Here is a 25879-nt window from a genome sequence, read left to right on the forward strand (position 1 = left end):
CTGGTTGGCTCAGTGGTAGAGTGTTGGCCCAGCATGTGGAAGTCCCAGGTTCGATTCCAGTTCAGGGCATGTGGGTGGAGCACAGAGCACATTCCTAGCAGCTGTGGCTGATGGAATGCTGTGAGAATACTCCAGCTCCCACAAGTCTCCTGGGCATACCCAGGAAGGAAGCTCGCCCACTATAAGGAAGTGACTTAGTGCCAACCACGCAGCTCCCTGATCTTTTCAGCCATTGGCTATGAAGGACATGCTGTAACACCCTATAGGCTGTACCCATGTATATAAGCTAGCTTACTTCCTGAATCAAGTAGATCTGCGTCACTGAACCCGCGGAGTCGGGTCTTTGCATCTCTGTCGTCTTCACCCCCAGCAGGACTTGTCCACAAGGGCACACAGGAGAGGTGCCCATCTGCTTCTCCACCCCCCCCATATTCTCTCTCTGTCTCTGTCTCTCTTCTCCCCTCCTGAAGCAATGGCTCAATTAGAGTAAGTTAGTCTCAGGCACTGAGGATAGCTCCATGGCCTCCGCCTTGGGTGCTAATAAATGGCTCCAGTTACAATAGAGCAACACCCCAGATGGGCAGAGCATCCCCACTAGTGTGCTTCCTGGTTGGATTCCAGTCAGGGTGCATGCAGGAGTCTGTCTCTGACTCCCCTCTTCTCACTAAACTAAAAGTTTTTTACAAAAAGAAGAATTAAGAGATGCCTCAAGTGAACTGGAGACATAAGTCCTGGTCAACAAAGAGAGAGGCCTATTTGGTCAACAATGTCTTGCCCATATTAAGAAGACACCCTAAATACAGAATAAGACTATCCCTGTATAGAGGTTTGGAACAATATTATCCTGAGCTACACCAACAGTCGCAGACCTGTCCCAGACTTGAAGAATTATCAGAGCTATGGAGCATAGCAAACGGCCTCATCCTTTCCCTCTTTTTTCTCCCTGAGGGGAGAGCTAGGAATGTTCTTGATATAGTATTACTATTGCAAAGAGATCCGACAAACTGATACATTTTTCAAATTGAATAAATATAGAAATAAAACACCCTTTACCATATGCATATTCTGACCAGCCATATAACATGATATGCAATAATCAGATGTTATCCATGGAAATACAGAAAACGGGAGGTGGTATTTTCTATTAGTGACATCCAATCCCCACACAATTTCTGTTATGGTTGAAAGCCTGAGCTTAACTCCCTAGAGAAACACATTTTTCTAGATCATTGCATATATGTGATAATTGCAACATGATTTTATTGCTATTATCTGTTTTTTATTTTTTACATATCTTTGCAGATGACAATTCACAGCAATCTAAAATAAAACTGCAGAGGCAAGGGCAAAAGGAAGCTTTACCTAACCTTATGTGTAATAAATCTTAATATTTCTCTCTTGCTTATTCACAGAGCTGAAGCTAGTCTAAAGGGGGACCTGTGTAGGTTCCTTATGCGAGTATGAACATTTCTCATTTCTTGTTTTACACTGGACATGGGCAGATGCTGTGCTTTACTGAATTCAGAAATTTTAAAGTCACAAGAAAAGTAAATAAATAAAACCAACTAAATCTGAGATTTAAGAGTGAAGGGCACTGCCAGGAAAACTGAGTGGAATGGCATGAGGCAAGCTATTTGTAAGGGTCAAGGTGGGAGCTCTTCTTTTTCAAAAGAGCCCAGCAAGATCATTCTCATTTCCCAATCTTCACAACATTTTATGAAGAGCATATTCCTCTTCAGACCATCTTGTTTTTCTCAATGTAAATACCATGTGCTTCTTTCCCATGCTTCTTTTCCCTACAGTTTAGTTTCACAATGATCCTCCATTCTCTAAAGTCCAGTAACACTGACTGCACATCTTTCATGAAAGTCATTTAATATGGTAACCTGTAGTTTCTCTTTTAATATACCCTGAATATGCACAAATATTCCCTAAGGACAGGAACCATCATATAGCTCTTACTATCCCCAAACCCTGTACTATCCAACAAAGAAAGGAAGGAAAAAATTATCTGTTGTCTGACCAGGCAGTGGCATAGTAGGTAGAGCATCGGCCTGGGATGTGGGGGACCTAGGTTCAAAACTCTGAGGTTGCCAGCTTGAGCACTGGTTCATCCAGCTTGAGCGTGGGGTCACCAGCTTGAGCACAGGGTCACTACCTTGAGTATGGGATCACAGACATGACCCCATGGTTGCTGGCTTGAGCAAGAGGTCACTCATTCTGCTGTATCCCCCCAGTTAAGGCATATATGAGAATGCAATCAATGAACTTCTAAGGTGCCATGATGAAAAACTGAGGCTTCTCATCTCTCTCCCTTCCTGTCTGTCTGTCCCTATCTATCCCTCTCTGATTCTCTCTCTGTCTCTGTCAAAAAAAAAATTATCTTGATGATAAAAATTTCTGTATCCATTCCATAATCAACGGTCTGGATTGACAGTTTTTATATGCATTCATGCAACAAATAGGTTAATATAGAATTTCACTTACCACTGCCTAATTGCTTTACAGGGAAAAAAATGTCATAATGTAGCCAGAGGAAAGATGAAAAGGAAATAGACTACTAAGGACACAGAGAGATTAAGAGGAAACCCAACATATCATAGTGAAAACAGCTGTTACGGTGGTTTTCTCTACTTCTGCCTCACACAGGCAAACAAAACTAGTGGTTCTATTACCCTTTCTTTCCTTAATGTCATAGCTTGATTTTGCTGGGACTCAAACGTTAAGCAAGTGCCACTAACTTCACCAGGACTAGAAAAAGCCAACCTGAGGTTTTATGTAAACTTTTGACTAGAATTACAATAGTTTAGTGGTTTGATGCGATAGCTTCAATGTTTTTGGGTAAAATTAATGGTTGGCACTATTTCCCAAGAAATTTCCCAGATTTCACAAATTTCCCTATAATGTATTTTCCCACAAACCTCCCTCAATAAAAACTCATAATTTTGCCAAGGATATGCACTTTTGCTCTGGGTGTTTTCCAGACTCTCAGACTTCCCTTTTCTATTTCCCTGAGAGGACTTCTTTCTTCCTTTTCATATTTTTATTAAGTGAGAGGTGGGGAGGCAGAGAGACAGACTCCCACATGTGCCTGACTGGAATCCACCAGGCAAGCACTCTTTGGAGTGATACTCTAACCATCCAGGGCATTGCTCAGCACCTGAGCTATTTTAGTGCCTGAGGTGAGGCTGTGGAGCCATCCTCAGCACCCAGGGCCATCTTGCTTGAACCATTCGAGCCATGGCTGTGGGAGGGGGGGGTGGAGAGAGAGAGAGACAGAGAGAGAAAGGGGTGGAGAAAGAGAGAAGGGGGGTGGAGAAGCAGATGTTCGCTTCTCCTATGTGCCCTGACCAGGAATCGAACCCGGCACTTCCACATGCTGGGTGGTACTCTACTGCTGAGCCAACCAGCCCAAGCTCCCTGGAGAAGATTTCTATGAAGCTATTTACTCTAATGTTTCTTGAGATTGAAGGGGCCTTTTCACCAATTACTGAGACTGGACTTCAGAAAAGTGCCGTTCTCCTTTGTCCTTTGGTCTTAATGTGTCTTTCTTTATACAGCACTTCTTTTTGAAAACACATTTTCTCTCCATTGCCATCTTATTTTATAAAATATCTCTGTTCTAAATTCTTATAGTCAATACCATCTTGATCCACCCATCGTCATTGGTGTTGATGGTTTTTTTTTCCAATAACATGCTTATGCACTGATATGACAAAAATGGAACAGGAATAAAAAAAACTCAACAATTGAGAGCATTAGACTTTTGAAAAAAAATTAAAATTGTAGTTATATTTTAGCACATCAGTTAAGAAAATTAAGATTGGTTAGAGAGGTGCAAGAGTATACGTGAAAAAGAGCATGATGTATGGACTTATGGATGAGTCTTTTTTTAGAGCAGAAACAGTCTAGAAGACCACGTGCGAGGACAGTGTGATTATGTCCCAGAAGTCTCTTTCTCACCAGCCACTTTGAAACATGTATATTTATGGACAGAGAACCATAAATATTGCATATAGTCTTCTGACTGCTTGAGCATTTAACTTTATCTAGAGAAGCGAAGTAGAAGCCCATTTAATCTTTTTTCTCCTTTTTAAAAAAAATACTCTGGTACCACAATATTACATCTACTGTTACAATTTGTTACTCCTATTTAAATCCCTGAAGGCCATGCTCTGAGATTCTTAAAACTAGACACTGGAGGATATAAGGAGATGGATTGAGCTTACATGGTAATTAGACAAGCAGTTCCTCTAGGAATCCAACTTAGGTTGGGCTTCAGGGAGGGGAAAATGTACATTTCCAGGGAAAAAAGAAAAAAAAATTGTATTTCTAACATAGCCTAGAGGCAAAACCATACTTAAATGAGAGGTGATGTTTGAGAGGTTTGTGTGTTTATTTTACTCATTTTTTTAGGTGACACATTGAGTCATAATGAAAATAGTTAGACACCAATGGATTGTTTATATTGTGGCCATTTTTCTTCTTTCTTGATTTTTCTTTTTCTTGCTGGTGCTTCCCTGTTTATCCAATCTAATGCAATAAAATGCATAATTAATTTCTAAATGCTTCCATTGAGCGGTGCAATTTGTCAAGTCAAGTTGTTAATAGAATTAAGCTTTTTATCAGCGATTAGCAAAAGAAGGTAAAAAAATTAATTACAGAATGGTATGCCTCCCTGGTTCAAAGCCAGGTTTTGGATTAAATGTTTGATAAAGGCTTCCTGACATGCTATAAAACATTCAGCAAAAGCTGCTTCCCTGGTGTGTTTAAAATCTGTCTCTGTGCAAAACCAACCAGCGAGGCAGGAGTATTTGGGCAGACCTCTGTGCACGCCAGTGTGGGCAGACAGAACATCACTTTTGTAAAATACTGAGGAAAAGGTTGGTTTTCCTCACACTCCTCAAAAGAGAGGACAAGCTATGAGCTCACAGGTGTTCTCAATCTTTAATTTTTGAGAGTGTGATTTGCAGTTTGAGTGAAGTTGAAGAATTGGTTGGAGTGAGTAACAGAACTACATCAATGACTTGATTAATATGTAATATGCCTTTATCTATAATTATATACCAAATACCCAGAAGGTCAAAAGGCTACTCAAACTATCTGATGCTCTCTCAATCCCCAATATAATTCATCCACATCTCCTGCGATTGTCACCTTTCTTTCTTCTGTGCCCTCATCACCTCATTTTTCCTTAAAGAGAATCTGAACCCTTCATTTTCTTCAATCCAAGTGAGGATGAAGGAGAGATAAGGATGAATACGATAGGTCAGACCCTGATACTGATCAAGCCACTTTATGAGTGGCACAAGCTGCTGTTCCTCAGGAACAAAAAACAAGTCCCATTTGGTTTTTTTCAGCTGCTGTCCTCAGGTGCAGCAAGCGCTTCTCGCCTGTTCCTCCACATCTGGGAGTACCATGCTTTGGGCCATCTGCTTCCAAATCCCATATTGGGGGCACTTTCGGGCAAGGCCCCAGGTGTGGTTTCCACAGTAAAATTGTGGTCCTAAAACAAGGCACATCAGAGTGCTGGTCCCAATCTCTAAATTTAGGATGGGAGGTCCAAGGTTTGCCTTTCAGCCTGAGTTACATCATGTGCTCTAACTCCACTGAAAGCAAAGTTAGAGGAAATCACTCTGACAGACTAATACAACTAGTATACATGTTTACAAATGGAGTATACCCAATCTATGCATATAGCTTTCATCCCTTAGACACCTGGAAGAAGAAAAGAGTAAATGGTAAGCCCAAACACAGAACATGTAAAGCATTCTTCCTCTGTCATGGATGCTATCTTAGCCTGGGCTGCTACCAAAGAAATACCACATACCAGTAGTTTAAACAGCAAACATTTATTATACACAACTGTGGAGCTGGGAAGTACAAGATCAAGGCACAAGAAGATTCAGTGACTAGTGAGAGCTCGCTTCCTGGTTCATATACTGCCATTTTATCGCTACCTTCTTACATGATAAAAGGAGCGAGAGAGCTCTCTGAGGTCTCTTTCACATGGACACCAGTCTCATTGATGAGGGCTCCATCTTCATTATCTTATCACCTCCCAAAGGCTCCACCTCCTAGTACTATCACATTAGGCATTAGGATCACAACATATGAATGTGGGAAATAAAAAAATATTCTATCCACAACAAACACTATTTCCTTTTGTTTGTTTTTTTAGTCCTATTTCTTTCCTTTCATTCTCTTCTGCCTTCTGTTTTTCAACAGTCTTTGGATAATTACTCATGTAATCATGTAGGATTCAGTTTGTAAGCAAAGACTACTACACTATGACTATTTTATGTGACAAATTTGGGTCATATGAAACAACAGTGTTATTGTACTTTCCTATATAAAGTTATAGATTTGTTCTAAATACCTTCTACCAGTTATGAAATAAACAACAACAACAAAAAAGAGAATAGAATCAGCTTACACATTTGCTTGAGAATTAGAATGAACAAAATGTAAGCTCTGGGGACATTTTTAGTCGTGTTTATTACTGTAACCTAATTACCTAGAGTTTCTGATATATAGTAGGTACTCCATAAGTATTAATGAAATCAATGACTAGTTAAGGGAATATTATTTTTTGTGTCTTTTTCTTGTTTCAACTATTCTATTGAAAAACATTTTTAAGTATTTCTTTGCTTCTTTAGTAAATACAGAAATATACTTTGACTTTAATAGCTCAGAATTTTGCAGTACCTCATTAAGTATGAGTAATATTAATTAGCACTATAAAATTAATAACCTGTCAATTATCAGGTAAAATGGGAGGAATTAAAACTGATGCTCATTGACCCTAACTTCTCACCCTGCTTGCTTTTGAGTAATTCTTTGATTCCAGCTTGTTTTCTTGTCCTTTATCTCACTCTCATAAAAGAATAAAGAATATGCCAGCCTATGGCCATCTGAACTAAATTTAACACGGTTGTCTTTCTCCAAAATTAATAAGCAAATCTAAGGATGAATCTATCTTCTTCCAAATTGTTTTTCAATCCTCATTATCATCTTTGTTTTTATACCATTTGTATCATTCTCCTTTGAATTTTCAATAGCTTTCAAAATATCTTTTTTTAGCAGCATTAACAATAACTTAGTTAAATATGGACTCTTGACTGCATTCTTGTTTTTTTAATTGCAGTAGGATCTTCTCCATTTAAAAAATTAGTATATTTGAAAATAAAATAAAATAAAAAATTAGTATATTTGAGAACCTTAATATTTAAAGTACTAAACAGAGGGCCAGGAACAATTTTTTCCAATTTTTTTAAATTAAAATTTAACAGAACTCTTAAAAAAATTTTAAATACATTTTACTATCATTAGATGATGTCAACCTCTTTTGTAGAAATGTATCATATTCTAAGTAACAACTAGGCCCATAGTTTGAATTAAGGAAGCAAAAATGGCCAATCAGGAAATAAGAAACTCTCATCACCTTTTAGCTCTGCTTCATGAAGGTGAGTGTAACAATTACCTAACAGTAAAACAGAGTTATTATTTTCAGGTAAGCATATGCTTCTAGAACGATGTCTTTTTGTGTACATAATAATGCAAAAGGGCTGCTCAACAGATAAGAGAGAATGACATTTATGCATAAATTTGTACTTTGTTAGTAAATGGTTTATATGTAATACTCTTGAAAACCTCTGAGTAACATTTGCATCAATAAAAATTTTGTTTTTAAAAATACTCCATACAAGCCCTGGCCGGTTGGCTTAGTGGTAGAGCGTCTGCCCGGCGTGTGGAAGTCTCGAGTTTGATTTCTAGGAGAAGCGCCCATCTGCCTCTCCACCCTTACCCCTCTCCTTTCTCTCTATCTCTGTTGTCCCCTCCCACAGCCAAGGCTCAACTGGAGCAAAGTTGGCCTATGTGCTGAGGACAGCTCCATGGCCTCTGCCTCAGGTGCTTAGAATGGCTTCAGTTGTAGAGGAGGAATGCCCCAGAGGGGACGAGCATCACCCCTTGGTGGGCATACCAGGTGGATCCCGGTCAGGTGCATGTGGGAGTCTTGTCTGTCTGCTTCCCCCCTCTCCATTTCTTACTTCATAAAAATAGGAAAAAAAAACCCTGCATACATATACTTATTTTATCCTTAATTCACCTATTTCATAAATGTTTGAATTTGGCTTGATCCTACACAAGGATTGTCTTCTTTAACAAAACATATCAGTTTGCTGATGCTGTGAAGCTTTTTAGTAATTAGTGCAAAGAAATTAAAATTCTGAAAAATTGTTCAGTTGCTATGCAGTTAGCTGGTAAGTTTTCACAACATATATTTAGCTATTCAATCAAACGTCAATCTTAAAATGCCAATGCTATTTTACCAAAAGTGCATATGCCTCAATCAATTGTATATACTTAAAAGCATTTGTTTTAGCTTATTCATGGCACATTGGGCCACAGAAAGCAGTTAAAAACATCCAAATAAAAAAATATGATGTGTATGTTCTAATATCGTTTTATATATATAAGATATCATCCAATAGCTATATTTTGCTTAAAAATGGTGAAGAACTTAGACTGGTTCATTTTCAGTCCTGACAGTCTACAATATAAACTAAAACTGGATAATGTTGTCAAAGCTTTTTTTATGTTAATTGTTCCTCATAATTATATGTGTGCTCTTTCCTATGTTAAGGCTTATAGTACTTTGAGAAATTATTTCTGTATCTTTCACACTATTAGCTTATATGATAGTGATGTGCCTGAAGCTAGTTTTTAATTTATTGTAGAAAGCCCTACATAAATATATGTAGTTGTGCTGGTGGGATAGTATGTAATGCTGTAGTCGAGTAGCTCATAATAATGCTTGTCTCCTATTCGTTGGAATATGTAAATGACTGAGCACCCTAAGATATAAATGAGTGTTTGAGTCTTACACTTCTTTGCTCCTCGCCATCATAACAACTAGCCTTATCCTCTGAAAAATCATTGCTACTTGTTCTCTCTTCTTTGCTTCAACTCAAAATACTTTCTGTTTTTTATAGTTTTTCTCCTAGGCTTCCATCTACAATTTCCCAGTTATGGGTTTTGCTTGAGAAGATGCATTTTCTGGTATGACGTACACGCTGAAGTCATTGGTTCGAAACCCTGGGCTTGCCAGGTCAAGGCACGTGGGAGTTGACGCTTCCTGCTCCTCCCCCTTTCTCTCTCTCCTCTCTCTAAAGTAAATAAATAAAATCTTAAAAAATAAATAAACTATCAAAAGTATTTTAAAAAAGAGAGAGAATGCATTTTCAAGTTTAAGTATTTGCCTCAGAAGTAGGGTCAAGTTTTCAATTTGCATTTAGGAAGTTCTCAGATGATTGACTGTCTTTCTCAAAGGTAAGGGATACTAAATGTTCCTTCCTTCTGATTCTTTCAATAAATATCCTTCTATTTTTTTTTTTTACATTTGTATAGCATATTTAACTTTCTGAAGGTTTTTTTTTTTTTTTTTTTTTTTTAAATGGCTTTATCTCATGAGGAGCAAAGAAATCTGAGACCTCTAGCTATAAGTAACCCTCTTCAACCTCTGGGAGTTTCCCTCCTATCCAGTAATATACAAATTAAAAATATATATATTTAAAGCATATAATCTGGCCCTGGCCGGTTGGCTCAGCGGTAGAGCGTCGGCCTAGCGTGCGGAGGACCTGGGTTCGATTCCCGGCCAGGGCACACAGGAGAAGCGCCCATTTGCTTCTCCACCCCTCTGCCGCGCCTTCCTCTCTGTCTCTCTCTTCCCCTCCCGCAGCCAAGGCTCCATTGGAGCAAAGATGGCCCGGGCGCTGGGGATGGCTCTGTGGCCTCTGCCCCAGGCGCTAGAGTGGCTCTGGTCGCAACATGGTGATGCCCAGGATGGGCAGAGCATCGCCCCCTGGTGGGCAGAGCGTTGCCCCATGGTGGGCGTGCCGGGTAGATCCCGGTCGGGCGCATGCGGGAGTCTGTCTGACTGTCTCTCCCTGTTTCCAGCTTCAGAAAAATGCAAAAAAATAAAATAAAATAAAAAATAAATAAAGCATATAACCTTATACATGCATATTTATTTTCAAATAATATTCATGAATTGCTTTACTAATATATTATAAAATATTAATATATTATAACTATAAATATATAAATATGAGTGAGATAAAAAAATAATAGAATTTCTAATATTTCTCAGTGTGCAATTTTGGGACCCTCTTTGGGATCACTACAGGTCATTAGCAATTGCATTTGAATACCGAGGGGGAGCACAGATCACCTGAGGAGGCTCCAGGGAGCTAGTGGGGTAGAGGGAAACATTTGTATTGCTACAGCGGCCTAATTCTTAGCTTCCTATTTTCTCTGGCCTGAGCCAGATCAACATTTGTGAGGCTTAGAGAAGCGGAAGCCAATTAGTGTGCATCTGTGCCTTGGGGAGAGAGAGCCTGGGCCCAAGGCCCAAAGTCCAAGGCAGCATCTCCTGCGGGAGATTCAGCCTTCAGTAAAGTGCTGCTTCTTGGGTGTTTGTGGATGGGGGTAGAGGTGTGGGCAGAGATAGAGCATCACCTGGGGGATGATGCGGCTGATGAACATTCAGGGCATGTTAAACAGTTTGTGCACAATTAACTTTTCTGAAGCATATTCCAAAGCTTCCAAATTATGTTTTGCATACTGTAATTCTATCCTATTACCCTCAACCACATATGCCTTGGTATCACAGTATTGTAAATTATTCCTTTTCTTCCTTAGTGTCTACAATTTTCTGATATAGCATTTGTAGATAGTGATCATGCATATTCCTTGCTAGTTATCACAGTGAAACGAGAGCTATTTTATTCTTCTAATCTTTTTTCATGTGTCCTAAAGTTCTTTAATCATTTTTGTTGTGGGTTTCTTCTTTCATTTCCAGTTATCAGCATCTTTCTGTTCCTGGGGCTCTCACGCTTGGAAGGGGATTGCCTGATAGAGTCTCACCTTACCTTATAAATAGGAGCTATAGGCTACAGTTAGTCTGTACTGTGATAGCCTGTGTCTGTTTATGAAGCCAGTGCGCTTCTGCATTTTATTATCATCACATCACATTGAATTATCAGCATGTTACCTTCCCATTTAAAAAGCTGTCATCTGATTCCTCCTTCTCTATGGCATACCTCCACTTTAGCTCAATCTTTCTGGGAGCTTAGAATTTCATTTTTTTTCCAGTTTTGCTTTACTTAAAGTGATCTGTGGTTTGTACCATTTCTTGTTTAGGAAACAATTGCCTGTCTAGGAAATTAGCACGGTGTCCTGCATCCAATCTTTCTGAAGACAAGGGTCTTCAGAAAATTCTTAGCAAACTGTGAGCACATTCCCAGAATGCACTGATCTTGGTAATCTTCTTTCCAAAATGCTCTGATTTTGATCAGTCTCTTTGCCACTAGAATGCATTGCTATTCTCCATCTGGGAACACATATCTGCACTCACATCTTTTCCCTAAATTAAACTAAGAGGGGATTGAGCAAACATTTTAAAACCCTATGTGGCTGATATACATACAGAAGAAAAACTTGAAAATGTAATAAATACTAAACCACCTCCCTAATCAATCTAATGGATCCTTTTTCTTACCATTTTCTTACTATTTTCTCACCTAAATGGAGATAGAAATACTCATATTTTATTTATCATTTTAGGTATGGCACACCCAAGTGTAAGGACTGTTGAGTTAAAAGCATAGACTTTCCAGCATCTCTTCCTTTGTCTATGCAAACAGAATCATTAGCAACCACTTTTTGTTGTGTCTTTGACTTAATGAGATTGAATCTCAAGTTTGACTTTATCTATCAGTATAGTAGAAATCATAAACTATAGATTCTATATCATGAGGAGAAGGTGTCTGTATTCTTGGACTTATATAGACTTTAGGGAATAATTGATACAAAGTGATCAATTTACCCTCTGACTCCATATTGAGGTGGCCTTGCACCCGCCCATAAATGCATCTTTTTATGATGAAATGTTGGCCATTCTGACTCGGCATAATGTCCCAGGTCCTGCCTGATGGCTTAGACTTTTGCACCAAAGGCAAGTGACTCTCTTCACTCTGATGTTCACTATGGGCACTGGAGGGATGGCAGGCACTTTTCAGTACATGTAACACGGCGCTAGTAAAACTTGTTTAGACTGTTGTATCAAGAAAAGCTATCATTGCACAGAAAAGAATGCAGTACATTTCTGGTCATAAATCACTTAGCACATTTTGCTAAGGGAGCAGTGAGAGAGTTTCAAAGGATATCATGTGCTGGAGAGGGTGGCAAGAAGAAGGAAAAGAAATTGTACTGGGGAAGCCTACAATCATCAAAATCGGAGCAAGACATATGACTTCCAATTAAGTGCACTTGGAATTTTCTCTTAGGTCCCTCATTAGGCAGGTGCAGGGACTGAGGGGTTCAGATGCACTCACAGAAACTGGCTTGGTAGGTGCTCAGCGAGCAGAAAGCCCAAGGCTCCTGAGGAATGGTTTGGTTAGGGAGATATTCCATGGGTTGGGTTCTGTCACTCTACCCATTCTCACAGGGGAAACCTGCCTGCTTTCTAATGCTCAAAGAGAAGATAATACTTCACAGGAGAAGGAAAAAAAATGTTGGTATAAGGCTGCTCTTTTAATTTTTCAGTGACAAAGACAACAAAGTGCGATCTAGACCGAGATGGGGAGGTGATCATGATGAACTCTGCAAGCTCTCAACTGGAGGAAGTGATTAATCGACCCTATAAAAGGATGAGTATCTTTATAGTTGCATATATTTGGTAAGAAACTGTATATTGAGTACCATGTTTAAATATCTTCAGCTTCACTCCTATGGAGTGCGGCATACTTCTATAATGCACATATCAAGATTACAATTTTATATTATCTCCCATTAGATGAACAGTTTTATGTTTTAAAGTAGAGTTCTAGAAATACAACTTTGCATTTATTAAGACTCAATCCAAACAATTAATGACCTTGCCCACTAATATTCAGCTACATAAAAAATGTATTCTCTTTGTTGCATCCCTTGACTTCTAAGGAAACAGCAGCATGACTTTGATGTCAGGATTTTTACTGAAAGTGCAAGGGAGGCATACGTGGCTTCTTTACTCAGATGGAAATGTGATGTACTCAGTTGCTTGGCAGAACCAGAAGCAAGTGTAGAAGAAAGTACAGATCAGTTCTGAGAGGCTCCCTCTGAAAATGGTACGCTGCTATCAGGCAGGATGGCAGTGAAAAGGTCTGCATATTAACTTGCACTTAGCTGTTACCACCTGTCTGTCTCATTAAAGGGAAATACTATCTTGCAGTGTTAAGTCATCTGCTACTTCTGCAGAATGCCACTCTGGTGCATTTACTCACCAAATTAAAGTGGAAGATGCTCAATATATTCTTCTATCTTCCTGGTCTCTTCCTCTTTATCTGGTAGAACCCTAAAAATTCTTCTGGGATGAAGAGATAAAAAAAGTTCTCGGTTTTTCTTTCATATTACATTTTAATCTGGACTTAATTTTGAACCAAGGCGGAGTTATCTGGAATTGACTGCCTGCCGAGTTTGGGCAATGAAATGGCCTTGTGATATTTCCCATACATACACTGAAAGGGGGTGGCATTCAAGACACCAAATCCAGGCCTTCGTGCAGCCTCGTTGAATGCTGGCACAGATTAACTTCTGAGGTCAGATTCTGTGGAAGGATTATAAGAGCTCAGAGAGATTGTTCAGTGTTTCTGCTTTGCTATAAATAATAAGAGAACAAGAGAGAGAAGGGGTAAGGAAGAATTAGGGAAGATGATGGGAGGCATGGATAAATGCTATTAAATTCATCAGCCCGATTGTTATTTTAAATCCACTTATTTTCCAAGTCTCTATTTTAGAGTCATCTATTTCTTTGATAATCTCCTTAGCAATTTGACAACCATTTTCTATGTACTACATGTATATTGATGCTTCCCTATATATTGACTTTCAGTGGAAGGAGGTTGGTTAGAGATCAGTCTCTTGTTTTAAACAGATTTATGATGTTACACATATTTGACTGAAAATTATCTTTGGCATGAAAAAGAGTATGCTCAAGAGCACCAGAGCTGTCCATCTTTCCCTTCCTAAGGACGGTCTCCTAGACAAAGGCTAAAGTTCATGTTGGAAATTATTTTTTAATTGAGAACTTGCCACTTGCTTGAGGTAGATATAATTTCCAAAGATTATGGAAATGTATGTCTATTAGGTTCAATGAGGAACTGCATTTGGTGCTGTACATCATAATAGGTTTATAACTGTCTTTTTTTTTTTTCAGAGATAGAGAGAGAGTCAGAAAGAGGGATAGATAGGGACAGACTGGAATAGAGAGAGACAAGAAGCATCAATCATTAGTTTTTCCTTGCGACACCTTAGTTGTTCATTGATTGCTTTCTCATATGTGCCTTGACCATGGGCCTTCAGCAGACTGAGTGACCCCTTCCTTGTTCAAGCGACCTTGGGTCTAAGCTGGTGAGCTTTTTTCAAACGAGATGAGCCCACGCTCAAGCTGGCGACCTTGGGTCTCGAACCTGGGTCCTCCGCATCCCAGTTTGACACATTATCCACTGCACCACTGCCTGGTCAGGCTATAACTGTCTTTTGATGATATGATCATTTTCAAATCCACATATACAGGACTCATAGCCCTTCCATCTGCTTCTCCATTAGAAGAAACCTGACTGCTTACAGTCTACCAGAATATGGCTTTAGTTTATATGTACTGCTGCCCTGGCCATAATAATCTAATTAATTTTTTCAGTGTCATGAAGTACTTTTTTTTAAGGTTATTTTTATTTAGAAATTAAATTTAATGGGGTGACATTGATTAATAAAAGCACACAAGTTTCAGGTAAACATTCCTATAGCATTTAAACCAGTGCTCCCCAATCCCCTGGCCGCGGACCGGTACCGGTCCATGGGCCATTTGGTACCAGTCCGCAGAGAAAGAATAAATAACTTACATTATTTCCGTTTTATTTATATTTAAGTCTGAACGATGTTTTATTTTTAAAAAATTCAAAATGGATCAAAGACCTAAATATAAGACCTGAAACAATAAAGTACATAGAAGAAGACATAGGTACTAAACTCATGGACCTGGGTTTTAAAGAACATTTTATGAACTTGACTCCAATGGCAAGAGAAGTGAAGGCAAAGATAAATGAATGGGACTACATCAGAATAAAAAGTTTTTGCTCAGCAAGAGAAACTGATATAAAAATAAACAGACAGCCAACTAAATGGGAAATGATATTTTCAAACAACAGCTCAGATAAGGGCCTAATTTCCAAAATTTACAAAGAACTCATAAAACTCAACAACAAACAAACAAACAATCCAATAAAAAAATGGGAAGAAGACATGAATAGACACTTCTCCCAGGAAGAGATACAAATGGCCAACAGATATATGAAAAAATGCTCAGCTTCATTAGTTATTAGGGAAATGCAAATCAAAACTACAATGAGATACCACCTCACCCCTGTTAGATTAGCTATGATCAACAAGACGGGTAATAGCAAATGTTGGAGAGGCTGTGGAGAAAAAGGAACCCTCATTCACTGTTGGTGGGACTGTAAAGTAGTACAACCATTATGGAGGAAAGTATGGTGGTTCCTCAAAAAACTGCAAATAGAACTACCTTATGACCCAGCAATCCCTCTACTGGGTATATACCCCAAAACCTCAGAAACATTGATACGTGAAGACACATGTAGCCCCATGTTCATTGCAGCACTGTTCACAGTGGCCAAGACATGGAAACAACCAAAAAGCCCTTCAATAGAAGACTGGATAAAGAAGATGTGGCACATATACACTATGGAATACTACTCAGCCATAAGAAACGATGACATCAGATCATTTACAGCAAAATGGTGGGATCTTGATAACATTATAAGGAGTGAAATAAGTAAATCAGAAAAAAACAAGAACTACATGATTCCATACATTGGTGGAACATAAAAATGAGACTAAGAGACATGGACAAGAGTGTGGTGGTTACCAGGGGTGAGGGGAGGGGGGACAGGGGGAGGGTTGGGGGGAGGGGGAGGGACACAGAGAACTAGATGGAGGGTGGCGAAGGACAATCTGACTTTGGGCGAGGGGTATGCAACATAGTTTAATGACAAGATAACCTGGACATGTTTTCTTTGAATATATGTACCCTGATTTATTAATGTCATCCCATTACCATTAATAAAAATTTATTTAAAAAAAAAAAAAAATGACCAGATTCCCTCTGTTATATCCGACTAAGACTCACTCTTGATGCTTGTCTCGGTCACGTGATACATTTATCCATCCACCCTAAAGGCCGGTCCGTGAAAATATTTTCTGACATTAAACTGGTTCGTGGCCTAAAAAAGGTTGGGGACCACTGATTTAAACTGTTGATTGTGTTGTGTGGCCATTACCCATGAAGCTCTTAAGAGGAGAAATTTCTTCTCGCAGTGCCTTGCCTCACAGCAATGTCATAATCACTGTCCAGAGACAGTCGAGTGGTGCATCATCTTTAGCAAAGTTAAGAAGAAATCATTATACTCAGTAACGTAACTATTTTGGTCATTCTTTGGGCCTCACACCCAGGCTTCCTGAAACGTTCTGTGCTAAACAATCAAGGTCCCACTAGGGTGCTTTCATTGGCTGATGACTTTGGCCCTTGGCCTCCCCTTGTCCATTTCTCCCAACCTGCACTGGTGCCATAACCTAAGTTGTGCTCTCGTATCAAAATCAAAGTCAAAATATGTTTTCATCTTTAGTTTAAATGTTTAGTAAACTTTTCCTTCAAATACCTATTAGCAAGAATAGGGAAAGGGAGGTTTCTGTCTCTTGATTTTATTTTTTAACATAAAGGACATATTTTATTTTCTCCCCTGAGAGTTTGCTAGCTGTTTTGTCTCTAGAGTGACAATCACTTAAAACTTTGAACTTAGCTTTAACACCCCTTTCCATCATTAGCTAACCTCTTCCCTCCCATTTTATCCCCCACACAAGGGAAAACTGCAAAGAAATACAGTTAATTATACCACATAATTAATTAAAAAGAGGATGCTTATATATGGTATGATAATGAGCTATTAGAGATCCAGCATGCTTTAGTGATAAGACATGGGTTTCTATTCTATTCTTCACCTTACTATGGATTTCCAGTTGACAATTAATGATGATGAGATTGGAATTTATTATGCCATTCACAAGACAAGAACTCTGGGAGAGGGCAGAAATGTCAGGCAACAAAATCACTCAGAGGAAGCAACACCTGAGCAGAAACCACGAGTCAAAGAAGTCTGATTTATGGGAAACTGGAATGTGTTGCTACATTGCAAGGCACCTGGCAGAAGGTTTTCAATAAACAGGAAACTTTCATTATTATTTCGGTTGGGCCCTAAAACGGATATTGGCAGGAAACTATTGATTAGCTACTTGTATGTATGCCATCTGTCCAGAATTGATTGTATTAGTCCAGAAATTGCCAAAGACAGCCTAAAACAATTAGCATTTCATGCAGAGGTGAGGTCAGAAGCAAGCACAGAAGTGTAGAGTGAGGAAAGAAAGAAAACACTGGAAGAGAGGGAACTTGGCAAGAATAAGTATCTATAATTACTTTTGTCTGATTGGAATACCTGCAACACACCAGCAGAATGGTTTCCCACCATGTACACTAAGGTGCTGCACGTTTGAGTGTCCAGACAGGAAAGGGGGTTAGAGAAGGAGAAATGGCTTTCATGCATGGATGCTGTCACCACCAGTAATTTGAATCTATCACTAACTTCTATTATGGGATGCACTATGAGGAGTAGAATTAGCAAAGCACTGAATTTTATTTTTCTGTCTCCACAATGTGTTTGTGTACAATGTTTCCCGATGTGCTTCTGCTGGTGTTTCCCTTAAATCAGGAAGAACTACTCCCTGTCTTCTTAAGTCTTACCTACTGAAAGAAAAGAAGCAACAGACAGAATTTATAGGGAAGTCCCTTTCTTGCAAAGGAGAAAAGATACTATGCCATGCCCATCCTCATATCCTGGGGACCTCAGGGTCAAATTGGCAGAGATACTGTCATTAGAGTAGCAGCAGCTCATTTAGTGAACTGCTCATTAGGTTAAGGACCTTTTGTTTTCCAGCCATCATGTGCATTTCAATAACAAAAGCAATCTCCATCTGTGTTCTGCCCAGTATCTAATTCTTCCCCTCTCCCTCCATAAGATAATATCTGTATTGCCTGACCAGACAGTGGTGCAGCAGATAGAGTGTCAGCCTCAAATGCTGAGGGATCCAGGTTTGAAACCCCAAGGTCGCTGGCTTGAGCGCGGGCTTATCCAGCTTGAGTGTGGGCTCACCAGCTTGAGCACGGGCTCACCAGCTTGAGCGTGGGATTATAGCCATGACCCCATGGTCACTGGCTTGAGCCCAAGGTCACTGGCTTGAAATCCAAGGTTGCTGGCTTGAGCCAGGGGTCACTGGCTCGGCTGGAGCCCATCACCCCCTGTTCAAGGCACATGAGACAGCTCCAAAGCTTCATTGAGACTTGAGGATGGAAGCTATGCATAAAAGTTGGCAAAATAAAAATATAGGCCCTGGTCAATTCTGATATAATTTCAGTCCTAGATATTTCTTCTAGTCTATTTTTCATGAAAGAAAACTAAAAGGCCTAATTCACTTCAGCCACTTTACTTGGGCTTTCTGTAATATGCAACTATCTCTAACCCTAACTAATATATCCTTTTCTCAATTTCCCCTTACTATACCTAGCCTAATAAGAATGGCCATTTCATATTTTATTTTATGGTAGATAAGACATAACCAGCCCTTCTTACAATTGTTTATAAAGTAGAGTAGTCATGTTGGATATGAATGCCTCTCTTGCCTGGCTAACCAAAAATTCCTTTTTTTCCCTGTAATTCCAAGACTAGACAAAATCCATATCCAGAAGGCATGGTTTAATTTGTTTTCTTCTGTGGTTCTTAGCTATACCTGAGGAATTTGTGGAGGTGGATGACAGTTTGAAAGGGGAGGACCACCAGCTTCTTGATTTGCTGCTGTTACCACATGGGAGACTCATGGTGCTTCTTTAATATCCTTAAGGCCATGCAGTTTGTGGAGCATCAGAGAAAAAAAGCATTGCTTTGGAAAACTTGACAACTATAGAATCCCTCTGTTATTGATTTGACCTTATTATTTTTTGTATATTTCAGGATTTCTAAAGTTCTTTCATATCTGCCATTTTTTCTATCTTATTTCATTTTTATTTTGTTTCTTTAGACTTTAAATTTATAATTTTTAAAATTGTTTCAAATTTTAAAATATTTTTTGAGGATAAAGGATAGAGCTGGTAAGAGGACAGGAATTTCTATGGAGTAAAGAAAAGAATGTACCAGTTAACTTTTTGGGAGGATTGAATAGTAAATAAAATGGCAGTCCAACCAGATTGAAGAATCTATATAACATCAGATCATTCAGTGGGCCTGATAGTCATGCTGTCTCTTCTGTTAGTATATCTACATGGGTCACAATTCCCTGGTTGGGCCTAGACAAACTCCCAATGAATGGTTCCAACAGCTCAGAAAGCTACTATATTTAGGATGGCTCTATCCTTTTTCATCACCATCACTGTTTACTTCCTCTCATATACTAAGGTTCTTTTAATGCATCTCTCAATTCATCCTAAAAGGTAAAATGATGAAGGGGCAAGTGAAAAGCTATAAATTTCAACTTTCCACATATAAGCTGTGAGAGGATAAGCAAGAATAACTTCTGAAAACCAGTCTCTTCATTTGTACAATGTGAATTATAACATCTTTTATTGAATATTAAATAATAATATATAACACACATATAATATACTTTACCCATCTACAACTTTCATTTGAATTTCTGGCACTGTACATACAAAGCTCAATAAGTTGCTCAAAACTATTGATTGACATACAGATATCAATAAATATGTGCTAATGTTTGAATAATATATAATGAACTAATGAATGAATGTCCTGATGGCATTGCTTTGAGTCCTAGCTAAATTTTATTTGTTTATGAAATGCCATTCTGTAGTCAAGCTAACATTGAGCTTACTGCATTGTACAGCAATTCTATCAATTCCATCAATAAAGTGACCATATAATGTATTATCCAAGCCAGGACAGCTTTTTTTAAGCGAGAGATAGAGAGAGAGAGAGAAAGAGAGAGAGAGAGAGAGAGAGAGAGAGAGAGGAAGGGAGAGAGATGAGAAACATCAAGACATCAAGTCATAGTTGCGGCACTTTAATTGCTCATGGATTTCTTCTCATAAGTACCTTGTCGGGAAGGGGAGTTCTAGACAAATCAGTGACCTCTTGCTCAAGCCAGCAATCTTGGGCTCAAGATATCAACCTTGGGCTCAAGCCAGAGACCATGGGTCATGTCTATGATCCCACACTCAAGCCAGCGACCCCACAATTCAAGCTGGTGAGCCTGTTTTCAAGTTGGACAAGCCTGTGCTCAAGCCTGTGACCTTGGGGACCTCAAACTTGCATCCTCAGTGTGTCAGGTCAATGCTCTATACACTGCAGTGCCACCTCAAGCCAGGACACTTTGGAAAATAAAGGGGGTGCTATTTATAATTAATACAGAACAACTGGTATAAATAGTTGTGTGTTTTTTTTCTTCTTAAAGAGCACATGGTTCATTGCTTAATCATTGGTCAGGATTACAAATAAATTTGTAATTGTGAAAGTATGCACAGGTTTGATTTTTCCAATAATAAGCTCAGAAAACTATCCAAACACTGTACACATATGCCTTACTCTGCACAATGGACTAATTACTGAACAACTGTGTTTATTGGATTTTTAATAAATGAAAGTGTATATATATTGCTATGGGGGCACTCTATTTTAAGAATCTCAGTATTGAACCATTTTTAAAGTGATAAATTCTAATATATAAATAATCAACCCTCCCACCACAAACCCTGATATACAATTTATTTGGTTGTAAACTAAATTTTGTTTTCATTTTTAAAATTTTTTTGTTACTGAGAGAGAGAGAGAGAGAGAGAGAGAGGTATCAACTTGTCACTGAGTTGTGCACTCACTGATTACTTCTCATACAGGCCCTTACTGGGGATCAAACCAGTGACCTAGGTGCACTAGGTCAATGCTTTATCCACTGAGCCAGGGCCTTCAACCTTCAACCTTCCACCTGGCCAGGGCCTTTTTGTTTAGTTTTATATTGAGTTTTTCAAAGTAAGACCAACCTCTAGGCCACAGTCATGTACAATACTTTCTAGTTGGTCAATTAGTCACTGAGGACCCTTTTAGTCATACAAAAACTTTAATGTGACTTGACCTGTGGTGGCACAGTAGATAAACCATTGACCTGGAACACTGAGGTCACTGGTTTGAAACCCTGGGCTTGCCTGGTCAAGGCACATATGGGAGTTGATGCTTCTTGCTCCTCCCTCCCTCCTTTCTCTCTCTCTCTCCTCTGTAAAATGAATAAATAAAATTTTAAATTAAAAAAATCTTTAAGATGGTGATAATTGTCACTTTAATAGGGGTGCTAAAATGGTAGAGGAGTGTCACTGAATGAAAGGGCAATTTTCCTTCACGCTAGCACCTCACTTCCCTGGATGGCCACAGAATTTACATCCATCTGCCCCATGCAACTCAAGTAAACTTGTCTGCAATTGAGGTTTCAAGGTGAGATGAACTCCTAAAGTTTCTTTATTGCATTTAAGACCTAGACTTTAATTGTCTTAGCAGTTCAGCTTGTTGGAATGACTTTGGGAATAGCAGAGATAGTCTGGTGCCATCAACAGCAGCCTTGGCTCTTCAGAAGCAAACAAGGACTAATAAGGAAATGAAACATTGGTTAAATTGCTCTCAGTTAGGTTCAAGAAGACAGGTGCTGTAATTGCTGGCCAGTATACCTTGACTTACTGAGGGAGCATTAATGTTTAGCATATATTGGAGGGCCTCAGAAAACCTTTCATATCTGACTTTTATGAGGATTCCCCGTTTATCCTGTTGAGCCATGGATCACAGAATGTCATTTTACAGAAGATGTTAAGTAATATATGTTAAACTCAACCCTTCACACCTATCCAAACAATCCACTTGAATACCTATGTATAATAAGCAGCAACAATACTATAACTTAAAGTCAGGATTTTTTTTTTTTAATTCAGTGAGAGGAGGAGAGACAGAGACAGAGACAGATTCCTGCATGCGCCTTGACTGGGATCCACCTGGCAAGCCCACTAGGGAGCGATGCTCTGGCTATCTGGGGTGTTGCTCCATTGGTCAGCAACCAAGCTTTTCTTCGCACCTGAGGTGGAGGCCATGGAGCCATCCTCAGTGCTCAGGGACAACTTGCTCCAATCGAGCCATGGCTGCAGGAGTGGGGAGAGAGAGAGAAAAGGGGGGGGGGAGAGAGAGAAAGAGAAGGGAGAGTGATTCCTCAAAGCCTTAAATAGATTAAAACCTAGAATGTTATTGGATGATATAATTATGATCCATGGTTCCACTGTAAAAAGTTGATGGCCAAGAAAGGAATTAACTTAAGACTTAAGCCAATAAGAACAGAATTCAGCCTTTCTGATAGGATATAGCTTATTTTCAGTATGCAAACAAAATATCATGTAATTACTATCAAATTTTTTAATTTAAAAATTATTCTTCAATACCTAATTTAATTGTATTCCTTATCATACAAGAGAAAACAGACTGAAAAAAAATATCTTCCCCAAGTTTGCCAGAACTTGAAATACTCTATATTTGCTTATTCTCAGTTAGTTTCATAGTTTAGATTTCTTCAGGTGGAAAATAACAAAACTGGATTATATTAGAAAACAGTTGGAGTTAGCTGTTCTAGGATTATTAGGAAGGAACAGTCTACTTTACTAACAGTAGGAAACAAATAGAAACATTTTTGCTTAAACCTCCCAGAATATACCATAGAAGTACAATATAATCTGCCTTTGGACAGAACTTAAAGTACAACTTGCTGAGGGATAATGAGCCAAGTTGCACTTAGTCTCAAAAAAGAAGCTGGACTTTTATTCCTGTTTTGTGGGAGGAGTAATTCAATAACACATTCATTCTTGGACTCCTTTCTGCTACAGAGAAGGGAACCTGAGAGAAATAAGAAAGTACAGTGGAGTATTTTTCTATATGTTCTATGTGAATTGAGTATGGGAAGCAAATACCAAAAGAGAACATGGCTGGGCTGCATTTGTGAAAGAAAAAAAGAAAAGAAGTGTTGAAACAGCTTGAAGTTCAGAGAAGCAAGCAGAATGAAAGAGGAGATGAATTTAAAGATGAGAAGAGTTATTGAAGCCCTTTCTTTGTGACAGCATCAAATACTTATTCACATATATGTATTATGAATTATAGAATCACAAACAAATAAACATGTATATGACAAAAACAAATACAAGTACTATATGTGTTAATAAACCTCCTGTCTAGCATTATATTATTGTACATGCACAGATTTATCATGAGTCCCATTATAACATAAAAAATGAAGACACTAATTATTTGAAGAAAGGCAAATTAACACTAGAAAATAAAAATTAAAACCTGCCCTGGCCGGTTGGCTCAGCGGTAGAGCATCGGCTCTGGGTGTGGAAGTCCCGGGTTCGATTCCCAGCCAGGGCACACAGGAGAAGTGCCCATCTGCTTCTCTACCCTTCCCCCTCTCCTTTCTCTCTGTCTCTCTCTTTCCTTTCCACTGCCAGGGCTCCATGGGAGCAAAGTTGGTCTGGGCACTGAGGACGGCTCCATGGCCTCCACCTCAGGTGCTAGAATGGCTCCAGTTGCAGTGGAGCAACGGCCCAGATGGGCAGAGCATCGCCCCACATGCTGGGTGGATCTCAGTTGAGTGCATGTAGGAGTCTGTCTGTCTACCCCTCCGACCCCCCACTTCTCACTTTGGAAAAATACAAAAAAAAAAAAAAACCCACAAAAAACTAAAAACTATGACACCAAGACTTTGAATTAGTATTCTATGCCCAGGAAAGATAAGAAGTCCTATTGTTTTATACAAAGGTCACTGTGATAGTCTATTGAATGATTACGCCCAGACTAACAGTTTAATAATGGCTGCAGAAGTAGCAGTTCACACTTCCTTAAATTTGTCATATGATAGCTAACTGGCTAATGAGGAACTGCATTTTCTAGATGAAGAATTAACCTAATTTGTCTTGGCTTTATATTTTGAGGAAAAGACCTTGAACTACATTGAAGTTTTATGTTTCTATTGGTCATGGTGTTTTCTTGTTTTTGCATTGGGTTGATTCAAAGACAATAGGAATTTATCTCCTAGCTAATCCATCATTTTCTGTATGACTATGACCTCCACAATGGAGGGCACACACAAATAGTGCCATCCTTTATGTAGATATCTGCTCTAAATAAGTGGTAGAAAAGTCTATTCACATGAAAAAAAAATCGGTAATTTCGGTTTGCTACTTGACTTAACAGTCTCAGCTGTAACAAAGTAACTTTTTTCATTTTTTGTTTTTTACTTTTTTATAGAAGCAGTACTCTGAGTATAAATAACCTCTCAGAATCAAGTATATTATTTTTAGAACCTTATGATATGCTAATGGTTTCCCGAGTCCTTCGGATGATAATAATTGCTGTCATTTCAGTGTTTGACCACTACTTAGAATTGTTCACTTCTCTTCAAAAGGTCATCAAAGGACTTATAATTTCAGAAAGAGATAAGCAGGACAGAAGACCATATCTGTATATCAAATGCGAGTTCACATGTGACCTGCTACAACAGCCAAACTGCTAGTCCTTATCAATCCTACCTTCACCTCACCCTATTGTCTGCACACACAGTGCTGGATAGAGACTCTCATGATTTCCCATTCTCACCCTGGCTTCTAAGTTCATTTGCTATGTACCCTCCAACCAGTCACAGATAGAAGCCCACCCCCCATCGAAATATAAAATGGAAACTGAAAGAAGTAGAATAATCATGTAAAATGTATTTGAGGACAGATAATGGGCACTCTTATGTATAAAATAGAAAATATTAACTTTAAATATACTTTTGGGTTTTTAGTTTCAGTCTCAGATAGAAATGAATTACTGCTTTCTGGCAGAAATGTATTTCAGAATGTAAAATTATGACCTTATTTTGAATTACATATATGTGTAATACACTTTTTCTGTATGTCTTTGTCTCAGTCTGTCTCTCTGTCTTGGTTTCTCTGTGTCTCTGTCTCTCTCTCTCTGACTCTCTCCACCACCACCACCCCCCAACCTCCAGAAGAGCCTGATGACAAACTATCATTGGTTTATAAGAAGTGTTTGGTTATGGGCTAGAAGAGCAGCCCTAGATGACCATTAAGATTCCTTCCAAGTTAAAGATTCTTCTCTGGCTCCTATTTGTCTCCCATCCCCATCAACTTCCTCTCTGTTTTCTCAGAAACTTTACTTCTTTACTATGAATCCCAAAAGAGTCTTCCAGCCTGGTCTCTTTCACATTTGGTATATTATTTTCTAAATTTTCCCTTTTCACTGCCTTTAAACTTCTAGTAGTTTCCACACTTAGTCCATGTGTTAGAATTTGAGAGGCACGTAGTTTGCTTTGGAATATGGTTAACATTGTATAGCTTGTACTTCTGTTTCATTATTATCTTGGAGCTTCTGTTACTAGAATTTAGCTAATAGAAGACAAAATAAGTGTCAGCAGCTGTTAAGAACTAGGAATATAAAGGGAACGATGTTTATAAAACTGATGTATTAAAGGCTCTCTGACTTAAATCAGTACCACTGTATTTGTTTACTTATAGTACATTTTACTGTGCTTTTTATGCTTACAATACTGGTTTACATGAAATAAATACCCTCATTCTATGTGCTATAATTTCAGTAATTAATTCAAAATACATTTACTA

General features: G+C 38.7%; 1 protein-coding gene and 1 non-coding gene across 4 annotated transcripts in view; one reads left to right on the top strand and one right to left on the bottom strand.

Moving 5' to 3' along the window:
* Window positions 1–25879, bottom strand: part of LSAMP (limbic system associated membrane protein) — an 820035-nt gene that overhangs the window by 607964 nt on the left and 186192 nt on the right. The gene's annotated exons all lie outside the window — the stretch shown is intronic.
* Window positions 23549–23624, top strand: TRNAP-UGG (transfer RNA proline (anticodon UGG)). Its single transcript has one exon. It is a non-coding gene; the product is annotated as a tRNA-Pro (tRNA).

This window comes from Saccopteryx leptura, chromosome 8 (genome assembly GCF_036850995.1).
Source record: "Saccopteryx leptura isolate mSacLep1 chromosome 8, mSacLep1_pri_phased_curated, whole genome shotgun sequence".
In the NCBI taxonomy this organism is placed as follows: Eukaryota; Metazoa; Chordata; class Mammalia; order Chiroptera; family Emballonuridae; genus Saccopteryx; species Saccopteryx leptura.